The sequence below is a fragment of the Salminus brasiliensis genome, chromosome 7 (genome assembly GCF_030463535.1).
Source record: "Salminus brasiliensis chromosome 7, fSalBra1.hap2, whole genome shotgun sequence".
Classification (NCBI taxonomy): Eukaryota; Metazoa; Chordata; class Actinopteri; order Characiformes; family Bryconidae; genus Salminus; species Salminus brasiliensis.
In genome coordinates, this window is record NC_132884.1 from 23622068 (window position 1) to 23634139 (window position 12072).

Here is a 12072-nt window from a genome sequence, read left to right on the forward strand (position 1 = left end):
AAAAAATACCACCATATTCATGATGTATTTATGATGATGGTCTTGTCTGCAAAGTTACCGCCTGTTGATTCCCAACATTGTTCAAGAGATGAGGTTCAGCTGAGTTGCTGGACAATACAAAAGCAAGCACTTTGCATTCAAAAATATAAGACAAAGGTACAGAGTATCTTAAATAGTAATGTTATTGAGGCTCTTCCAGCACTGTAGCTAATCAGAATCCATCAAATTCCCCATCCTGTTGAAAAAGCATGCTGATCAGGGGTGGAAAATTAGTGGCCACAGCATAAAGATACTGTTTTCATCTGTGATGAAGTGTTGTGTCAATATATAACAGTCTATGTTAAGACAGCCAATGACAGACCACTAAGTGAACAATGATGTTAGATATTGATGCTGCCTGACAAATAAGCAGTGTCTCTAAACAAGTCTGCAAAACAATATTTATAGCTGGGTTTGAGTGATGAATGTACTAGAAAGAGAAATGAATGCAGACCAATGTTTTACCACAAAAGTATATATATATTATTTTATTATATTATATTATATATTATATATATATTAGTATTAGAAAGTTGCATCCACTTAAAGTAATATTAATTTTATGTCAGTATATATTCTTTAATGACTAACAAAATCTGATTGCAGTATTTGGCCCTTGTGCTGTTAAGGCTCAGAGATAACAAAGATTCTGCCTGAATTTGAGGCCTATAGTTGACCTCTGCATGTGAATCATTAAAAATGTTCACCTTTTCCGTACATGAAAAACATGAATTCTAGTCCCAATGGCCAGACTGAGAATCCGAAGAAAAGCTGTAAAAATGAAGACCAAAGATCATTCTGAGGAAATTAGAGACAGTGAAGTATGGGGGTGGCAGCATCTTGCCGTGGGCATGCTTTTCCTTAGTGGGGCTGGGCATGTTGTTAAAACAGAAGGATGACTGGATGGTGCAAAACACAGGGAGCTGCAAGACAGTCTGCTTTAATGTGTTAAAAAAGCTTGGAACAAGTCTTGCTTTTTAGCAGGACTATGATTCCAAGCACAAAGCTAAAGTAAAGAGCGACTGAACAAAAAGGTGAAAGGTATTTGAAAAATGTAGTTTTTAATCAGTACTGCAGATTCACATCTTTCAACCACCTTGAACAAACTGGCACAAATCTGCCATGAAGAACGGGTGAAGATCTCAGTGAGCAAAGGCGGTAGAAATGTACTCCAACTGAAGTAAAGCTAGGACTAGTCTCCTTCTTCTGATATATGTCTAGTATCAGACATATATCAGAAGAAGGAAATGTGAACATGGACGCAAGCCGCACAGAATGGGAAGAAGTATCTACAAAAAACATAAACCTGAAAGGACTGTTTTGAAAAGTATTCACTTGCTTAGCCTGAGTAACCCCCCTGCTAACTCCAATCCATTCTGCCACACAAAATGACCATAACCACCTTTTAGTTCTGCCATCTTTCATCTCCCTATTACCTTTCTTTCCCTCCCAATTTCTCTCTTTTTCTACTTCCTACTCTCTATCTCACTCTTCACATCAAATCCCCAGCTCATTATTGGTGGAGATGTGGAGTTTCTGAGACGTGAGAAAGGCAGGGAACAGCAGGTCTACAGAGCAGTATTGGCTCGACAAAAAAACAGTCCCACATCGCTGCAAACGAGGCTGCTCCAGCTTTTCAATCTCCCTGGAGGTAAAAGAGAGATAAGAGTAGGCCACAGGAAAGTTTGCTTTTCAGCTCACATAGGCCTGTGTGGAAGCACTGTTTCGATTAAACTCAGTGTTCCTTTAAATAGTCATGTCATCTTCAACACTACATCAAGTACATAGTTGCAACTCCAGTTTATCTGTCATAACAAATGCCCACTTATGTTCTTTCTCTGTGCCTAACCTATCTATATATCTAATTACTACAGTCCAACAACATGTATTTAGATGCATTTGCTTTGTCCTCCAGGGGGAAGGTACTGCTTTCTTTGTGGTGTAGCTGGCTAAGAAGGTCTCGTTCTACCGCTGGGACCCAAACTTGATGCCCAGTTATACCACAAACACAGCTATTTGTAGCTGTAAGCACATCTGGTCATGCCCCAGCTTTAAGTAGGAAAGGAAAGATCTGTCCTCTCCACCAGCTGATCTCCCAGGGGTCATATCAACGGGCACAGTCCACATTTTTCTTCATTTTTTTCATTGATTTTTCTCCTTAAAGGCCGTTTTAAATATTCGTGTGGTTTAATGCATCATAAAGTCACAATTCAGTTTTGCATATTTTCTCTGTATCCCTTAAATTAAAAGAAGAAGATGCTTACTTTGCCTATAATGTCACACAGATATGTATATATATTTGCGTTACTGTTGGCAGTTGGAACTTACATTATATTTAAATTTCATGATGAATAGACCAATAGAAACAGTCCAGAATCTTTCTACATTGACTTTCATTGAAAGTTAAGAAGGTTTCCTGTAACATCCGTTTCCTGTAACATTGTACAAGGCTTTGACAATATATAAATCACCAGTTCTCTAATTGGCCGCTCTGTGTTGTGCCTTGCTAAAAAAGCAGTCTAGCATGAACCGTACTGAATACACTGTGCTCAGCAATATCATGAAAAAATACCTTTCAGCCATTTCTGTCAGATTTATGGATTCTTCAGAAGGCTGCTGATGATTTATTTCCTTCCCAACCGTCAAGTACAGTCATGACCTTTTACCCTCATATATTTCACTCCAACACAGTAAGTCTGCTGAGGTAAACATTTAGGTGAAGTGGGCAGTCATATGTAAATATGTTCATGGTTGTGACATCATATCCGTGACAAAGTGCAATTTAGGAGTGGGGGGGGGGTTTAGATGCATCTCGATGCTGATGTGGATGACTATGTTGTGCAGAGAGAGAGAGTGAGAGAGAGAGGAAAGCACTGTGTACCCAGTTCTGATGCACTGGCCAGCAGACACCAGTGCCAACCAGCACTGCACTGGACTGATGTGAGGAGAAAGTGCCTTCTACCCACCCTGGAGAGAGCACGGCCAATTGTGTTCTCTCAGGGCCCCGGCTGCCAATGTCTAGTAGCATGCCTGGGATTCAAACTAGCGATCCTCAAGTCGAACCAGCTTATTCCGCGGGACCACTCGGGGCCCGTCTTGAAGATATTTCACTGACACAGCGATCTACTCTAGTACAACAAGACCAAAACCAAAGTCATGGAATCACTGAAGAAAACGGGTAGGATAGCTATAATATGCGATGTGTGAACATTCACTGCAACAGAATCTTATGTCACTGCAACCACGCATTCTATCACCGATGGGTGGCAGCTAGCGCCTCATGCTCTCCAAAACAAGAGCAGTGAATCAAATCGTGAAGTGCCTATAGATTCCCACCCCTAGTGCAAGTGGACAGCTTTTGGAACTTAGTTTCCATATATGTGGAGGAATGGTATCATTTGAAACTAACAATAAAATATCACATTTGTTTAATAAATAAAAACGAGGACGAGGGCTCTTTAAGTTACACATCTGCAGTAGGTTGCAGCTTAAAAAAGACAAAAACGAGGCCTATCCAAGCCCTCATTTACACTTATGTAGACTGTGGCTCAAACTGCAGGTTAGAATTAAGAGAAAACTTTGTCTATGGCAGACTTTCATTTCTGTTCCCCTTTTTGATCAACCCGTTTTACCTTTAATGTGTCCATGTCTGGGCCTGTTTAATCATGCAAACCACCCACTCAAATGAATACATCAATTCACGAACTGAACGATTTCATAGCTACCCTGTACCTCTCCTGCCTACTGTAACCTCGGTTTCCTCTGCTAACCTGTGACATTCTGGTACAGCAAGATAGCTGGCAGCACAGCACAACATCTGTTCCCGCAGAGCCTCAGTTGTGTGAAGTGCATCTTTAGCTGCTGCACTTGTGAGAACAGTCTGACTGGAGCATATGGCCGAGAGTCCCCTGGTCAGTCAAGTCATGGACAAACTCTGCTAAGAGACGCAGAGAGTTTTTTAATGACAAAAAACTCAGCATAGCCTCAGAGTAGCTCTCAATTCACCATGTCTGCTCAGCTTATAAAATATTCATCATAATCTGCCTCTGAAATGCCTTATTAAAATGATGAATAAACAAATGTGTTTGCCAGTAGAAGTGACTTTCATGGAAAGCATGCAATCTTAGTTTGCATAATTTCAAGGTCAAATAATTCATAATTACAAAATCATGCCAGCACATATGTCAGCAGGCAATATGGACTTAAGTCAGCTGCTGTCAAGGTCTATCAAGATCTTGCCAGGCCTTTAAGATTTCTACATACCTTATTTTTTACTCTGCTGTGGTATACACTATTTATCCAGGTAGATATTTCAGGTATCAGCAGCGAAATCTTTCCAATTTCCAGTGAGAAAAAAATGAGCATTGCATTTTTAGGATAAATTTGCATCACTGGTTGGCAGCTGACAGCAAGAACCTAGAACGGAGCAGACTGACCAGTCAGATCATGATGCATTAGCTCCTTCCAGTTGCCATCAGTAGCAAACAAGTTCTCTCTTCTCACACACACACACATACACACTGTCTGTTCTTCAACACCAAATCAGCAACTTGCCAGACTGGTCATAACTCATAACAGGACCTCTAAATTCCTGCAAAATTATGTCAGAACAGTAATCTGTCACAATCATGCCATAGTTAACAGTCAACTGTAAACTGTAACTTGAAATAGTTGTGATTAGTGATTCAGTATTGCTGTTCATTTCATGGAACCATTGAACATCAAGTAAAAGTCTAAAAAGACCGGATTAGCATCTCAGCTATTTTTATTTATTTTTATATTTTAATTATATGCCCATGCTGAGAATAATAAAAACAATACAGTAAAATAAAGACTGAAAACCTAACCTGAGAACCTAAACTGCCAAAGAACCATTTGAGACCTTTATCATTAAGAGTACTACAGACAGAAAGTGTAACTTGCCACCTCTAAAAGACATGCTTTTCACATGCATTTCTGGACCAGCTGAAAAGATACAGAACTGGTACTGATAGTGCATGTGGACTGACCTAGTACAGTCATATTAGAGGATTTTACAGTTATTTGACTCACTTTACACAGCTATACGTTATGCAGGTCTCATGAGCATTGTCCTGTCCACTTCTCCAAAGTTACATAGGTCAGTTCACAGCATGTCAAGCCTGGAGTAACAATGATAGAGATGCTATTCTCCTTATTAAAGTAAAGTATCACAAGTATTTGAAGCTGTTCTATCAAGGTACATATGCTACATATTGTTGCTTTAAATGATAATAAATAAAATTGGTAGTTTTTAATACAGAAATCAAATTAAACAAGCATTTATTAAAGAACCTTAATGACCCAACTCACTAAACAGCCTGTTTTACACAATGACTTTAATGATATCAGAAAAACAGATGTTTTACATACATTCACCTATTCACCCAACAGCTCTTCAAACGGCTTTTTGAATGAGGTGTGATACAGAGTAGCAAGTCAGAACAGAGACGGTTTCTTGTATATCTTTCTTAAAGTTGCAGTATCAAAACCAGTCAGTTTAATTCTAGGGGATAATGATTTTTGACTGTTTTAGGTTTATAAAACCATGTGAACACTTTAATAGACTTTATGGGAAAAATAAAAATTAAATACAAATGTTGGGTTTGAGGACTTTAAAATGGCAAAAAAGCTAATTTATGATAACATTAGTTGTAATTTTAAATGATTGTAAATTATTGTAATTTTAAACGCTAATTATTCTGTGAAGGCAAGTCTTTATTGTAATGAACTGATCGTATAATTGCTCAGTAAAAATGACTTCTGTAACAGAGCTGGTCTGATGCCACAATGCAAATGCAGATGAGCATAGAAAATCCAGCAGAGAAAAGAGGAGATGATCTCATTCTGATTTGACTGTCTGCACTGTTGGCTTATCTAATGAGCCATCACAAAACCTCTCAACCCCTGCCTTTCAATTTCCAGTCACCGTAAACACTGAGGCAAATCATGTCAAAGAAAACATTGATTTTTACACTCCGAAATACAAGTCACGTACTGTATTTGTATTTAGTGATAAATAAAACATGGTCTGACGTAGCCCTAACTCTAGCATGAGACAGAGATCCTACAGGTTAAACTCGAATGTCTCTGCTCTTTTTAAAACAATCTTTCTGATAAAGACATTTATAATGCTTTAAAAACACTCTTTAAAAAGTTCTTCAATGGTTCTTTAGTAAAGGCAACGGTTCTGTATAGAATCATGTCAGGTTAAAAGATCCTTTACTGGTGCTTAACTGGTTCTTGGTCTGGTTAAATGGTTCTTTGAATTAGTGGAAACTAAAAAAAAAGAATAATCTTTAATATGTGGCAAAACTACAATTGCTGCTTGAAAGCATTGGTACGTCTCATCTTAAGAAAAAAGGTATTGTAGCTGCATTCAAAGATTTATTACACTGTCACCCCCTCAGTCAGCATAGCATAATAAGTGTGAGTGGACCTGGGCAAAAGCTAATCGATGAAAGTCACTTCCCACTCTAATGGCCCTATACATAATGAGAGCAACATATGGATCAGCACTGGCAGGACAGGAGGCAAGACATGCATGGCATTGCTTTACCACAGTTAAGGCTACTCTGAGCCTTGAATAAAATTGGCCAGCTCAGTCATTGCCAGTTCAACTCTTTGTGTATGCTAGTGTGGATCACAGGTATCCAACTGCAATGTGAAACACATTTCGAGGGCCTATAGTACAGAAATCATCCATCCATCTTGTTACCTGCTTCTTCCCAGTGGGTCCAGAGCCTTTTAGTAGGCACAAGGCAGGACAGTCCACAAACAGTCCTTTGCAGAGTACCTACCACCCATTCACACACACACACACACACACTCACACGTACACTCTTAAACATAAAGGGAGTTCAAATGGTTCTCTGAGCGGTGCCAGAGGTTTTTTAGACCTTAAAGAGAGTCTTACCCTCACACAATTTAATTTAACGTAACCATATTTACCTACCATATGTGGTTGTGGTTTTGGTGAGAGGAGACCAGAGTACCCAGAGGAAACACAAGCAGGCACAGGAAGAACAGACCAAACTCCTCACAGACAGTGACCAGAGTGAGGACTGAACTCACAACACCTCCTGCCCCCCAGCTCTAGTTTCATTAGAAGATTATGCAACAACACAGATGCAGTCATCATTATAAGGATATTAATGTGTGAACCCAGTATTGAGATTAAAATCAAATCATGGAAGAGTCGTTACACAGCTTTTTGAATGAGGCACATTGCAGTGCAGCCAATCAGAGCAGGTCATAAGGCCACAGCAGCAAAAACAGCCTATAGAATAAAGAGAGGTTGGAAATGGCTCATTTCAGTTATATTCAATACATCTGCACACATTTTATTTTAAGTGAAGCTTAAGAAAGGCAATTAAATACAATGACAGGCAGGATATGAGCCTTTCAAGCAACATATACTTTTATCAAAAGCTGAAGTAAACCATAGGTATGTAAGCTCTTAGTGATCAAACAAAAAGGGGAAATTTATGCAAATGTAGTTAAAAAAAAACAGCCTAAATCACCTGAGCACTCTTGACATCAGGTCAGGAACTAAAGCATAGGGCTGTTCTTAGAAAAGCCACTGCATAATTGCTCCATAAATGTAAAGGTCAGTCGGAGCGTTACACAGATTTAAAGACCTTTAAGTCATAACTAACAATTCAGTATTCATGTTGTGAAATCTTTTTAACCAGGCCGCTGATGCATAAGATTTAATTAATGTGCTATGGCCTTTTAGTGCCCCAATCAAAAAGCAACAGTGCTGGGAGCATGTAGGTCCGTTAAATGTCACACAGGCCAAACCAGCATTCAGTGTCCGGTTTCAAAGAACAGCAAGAAAAAGACCATGGCAGGAAAAAAATATATTTTGGGGGGGGGGGGGGGGGGGGGTGAGTTAAATTAATCATTTGGAGGACAGTCTTGATTCTGAACTGCTTGAAGTCATAATAGATTATGCATGCATGGAAGACATGAATGTCCTTGGGGTTTTTCCCCATTCAAACAGATAGTGGCAGAAAATGTACATTGTAAAAGTCTTTTTTAAAAAACTGCAACGTCCACATCCTTCACACACAGTGTGTACCTACATATGATAGTAATATGGCACAATTATAATAAGGGATGTACATCATCAGCATCAATACTTAAATAGACGTTAGCATTCAAGTGATGATTGAATGCTCCTTAAGGTTGGACATGTGCATTCTGAGACACTTTCCTGCTCACCACAATTGTGTTTATCTGAGTTACCATAGCCTTTATGCCAGATGAGTGGGTGGATGGATGGATGGATGGATGGATGGATGGATAGATAGATAGATAGATAGATAGATAGATAGATAGATAGATAGATAGATAGATAACATATTTTCTCAGCTTCCACAGCTTGAGAGCCTTGCTACAAACCAGGCTCTGATTGATGATCAGAGTGATGACGGTAACAGTCACGCAACCCTGCACTGTCAATCAATAATAAGAACATCCTCCTCTCAGTCACAGTCTCTCACCATGAGAGGATGCTAAGATCCACTGGCTCATTCACAACATGCACTCAGCGTAGTCCTAGGGCGCACTATGCACTATGTGTCTCTGTGTTTTTTCCTTGATTATGTTCTGTTGGTAGCTACTGAGCAAACTGAAGAAATGCTCATGAGGGAACACTGTGTAAAAACCTTACTGCTAATTATGTCATGTTCTGTTCACATGCAGAGGTTCCCCACTCTTAAACAATAAAGGTGCCAAAAGGCATCTTTGTAGCAGTGCCACAAAAGGGCCACTTTTGATTCCCCTAATTAACCTTGAGGAAATTATGATTCTTTTAAAAGCCATTCTTGTGAAGGACTTTTTAAAGTTTAAAGATCCTCCTCTAAACAATAATAAAGAATAAAGTTTCATTATAAAAAATGGAGGTAGTGTTTGCCCCTTCTTTTTAGGGTCTCACGTTTGCCATTTTAAGCCTTTAAGGAATACTCTGACTGAAATGATTAGGTGATAGGTCCTTTTTTCTCTTTGTGATTTATAATACACAATCTTGGAGGAGTGTTTTGCCTCTGCCCATAGTCAGTTCTGTCGTGAAACTTGAGTACAACTGGAGATGCACAACAATATCAGAAAATGGTACAGGATAAAGGAGCAAATTTGTATTTATATACATACACACCCAACGTCGAGCTTTGCACTGAAGAAAGACATGCATTTTGCAGCAGAACAACAACCTGCAATTCTTAAATGTGTTCAGACAACATGCAGCCTAAACAGGGAATGGTGTGCTATAAATCACTTGTCTTCTGTTGTCTGTGGGGCTTATACTCATAATCTGTCTGTATTTTAAAATTAAGTTAAGAGTTAAGATAATCTATTTTAAAGGTTCATCAATTGCGTTTGTCTTTGTTATTTCTATGTGCTGACTTATAAAACAGAGCAGTTCCACTACAGCAAGGATGGAGACATCAAGAGCATGTATGGAGGATTTCCCAGGGCTCACCAGCTTGCCAATCCATCATCAAAGGATTCAAATGAGGCACTCTCAAGACATTGCCCTGGCCAGTACGGGGGATGGCAAGCATTCAGCAGGGTGCACAAGAAAACGGGTCAAACAGGCAGTAAATAAATGTCTCAAATAGTGTGAGGCTCCCTGGTGTGCATGCAATAATAAGACCTCGGTTTCCCAATCTGGTAGTTGACCAGGCTTCTAGATGGACATATTAAAAGCAAATTTGTATTCCGCTTTACAGAGATCTCATTCGGTTTCATAGCACATCCCACATATAGTATAGACAAATGGAAATAGATGTAACAGCATGCTTGCCACTCAGCAGCCCTATACATGACAATACAGGGCTGCTGCTACATGTAACTGTGATGGAATAGTAAATGCTCTGCCTTAGCTTACAATGTGGCCAAAGATTAGAAACTCTAATAAGACCCTAGAAACATTCACTGCTACCGTTGTAAAACTTAATGTTTTTTTAGTTCTTGAACAAAGATGTCAAAGGTACCCATAAACTCACATACTGCCAAATACAAAAACCACTACTCATGCTTAGACACAAATGATGCCCAATACTACAATATGCACTGCCGTCTACATACAGAGCAACCAAAAGCATTTAACAACTGCAAAATTAGATCTGAATTAAGTGAATTAAGTATTCAGTTGGCATCGCACACATCTTAAAGGATGGTGGGTCAAGCCAAGCCATTTCAAAGCTTAAAGGGCTTTTGGTTAGGATTAGGAGCAAGTCAATGTTTCTGGCTTTGAAAGCCAGCATCAGAGTTTCAAATCTAATTCTATCATCTACAGGAAACCAGTGAAGAGAACGCAGCAGAGGGGTGACATGACTGAACTTAGGAATCCTAAAAATACATCCTGCCACCGCATTCTGGACCAGTCACAAAGGCCTGATGTCACGCATTTGAAGACCAGCCAGGACGTCTTAGTTATGTGTTGAGAGACTGCTCTCTGTCCATCCGTCCAACCATTTTCTCACTTGATTCTTCCTGGTCAGGGTTGCACTGGACGCAAGGCAGTAATATTCCCTGGACAGGCTGCCAGTCTGTCGCAGGGTCACTCTGACTCTTTTTTACTTCATTCTGTTTGAATGTACTTGTATATATAAGTGTTGTATTTTATTAGTCCAGTTTAACTAATGGCATAAAACTGTGATCATAAGAATACAGAAATAAACACATAAATATATGGCTAAAAATAATTTGAAATGATTGCATGATATGCTTTTTTTAAATAATATGTATTAATACTACTACTACTACTACTACTACTACTAATAATAATAATAATAATAATAATAATAATGATATAGAAATTATAAAATATAATTTATAATGCTATTCTTTAAATAATTGTTGAATAGTATGTTTACATTATAATTATTATTGTTGTTGTTGTTGTCGTTGTTAGTTAAGCCTATTAATGACGTAACAATACAGATGTATTAAATGGAAACTCATTCAGACACTCAATTATATTTCTGTTGATAATTTCTTTCAATATTTGAGCTGCTCTTATGCTCCAGCCTCCATGTGTTCCTCCATCCTTACTCTGCAGTCGCCTGAACCTGAACTACAGATCATAATACTAACCTAGATTCATATGAACTCCGCAGGTCTACCTCTTCTACTCGTAAAAGGTGACACTGCACACTGATGCTGAATACACACACACACACACACACACACACACACTCACACTGGTTCAGCTGACAGCAGATGGGCTGTAGTGTAGCGTCCAAATATAAGGACACAACCGCACGGCACACACATACACATGCAAATACACAAATACACACACACACACACACACACGCACACACACACACACACGCACGCACAGCCTCCAGCCCACAGGCAGCTTCATTGTGGCTGCTGTCAAAACACAAAAGAGCAAGTTCATCAATCAGCACTCAGTAAAAGTCGATGAAGCAGAGCGTGACCCAGAACCACACTACAGAGTCCTGACAGGAACACCCCCAAAAACAGACCCCCGTACACCAGCACGTTCCCAGAACCTCTACATTTTTGGGACAATAGGACAAAAGCCAGCAGCCCGCTGCCGGAGGAGGTTCGGAGCAGATCTTACCTGAAATAAGGATCCACTTTTCTCTCGGTTGATCGGAGACAAAAGGGCGCTGAGAGACGCTGAGGGGATGTTAGCTGGATGATGTGCTCCTCTGTTTCCTAACACCACGATGCTTTCCCGGTGATCCCGTCGCTCCCCATGAGGCAGACTGATCGCACTGAGCCAATCACAGAGGGCAGTGGTGGAGGGCTTTCACCGCCAAACAGACGCTCTGTCCCGGCGTCGAGGGTTTCCTCATTCCCCTCAGCCCACCTCCTCCCCCTGCCCACCCCCCTCTCTCCTCTCCTCCTCTCACAGCACTGGCGGTTTCGCTTTGGACAGCGGCGGAGTGTGAGAAGCAGAAACGCTGAAGGAAAATGTTCCTATTAGTTAAGGAGGACTTGGTTTAATCCGGAGAAGCACTGGACACACGAGGA

At 39.9% G+C, this 12072-nt stretch overlaps 1 protein-coding gene across 1 annotated transcript in view; it reads right to left on the bottom strand.

Moving 5' to 3' along the window:
* pde4ba (phosphodiesterase 4B, cAMP-specific a) overlaps positions 1 to 11896 on the bottom strand; it is a 199244-nt gene extending 187348 nt beyond the window's left edge. The window contains exon 1 of the mRNA XM_072684239.1: positions 11657 to 11896. The gene's annotated coding sequence lies outside the window, so the exon portion shown is untranslated. The remainder of the gene's footprint in view (positions 1 to 11656) is intronic.
* Between the last annotated feature and the right edge of the window lie 176 nt (positions 11897 to 12072).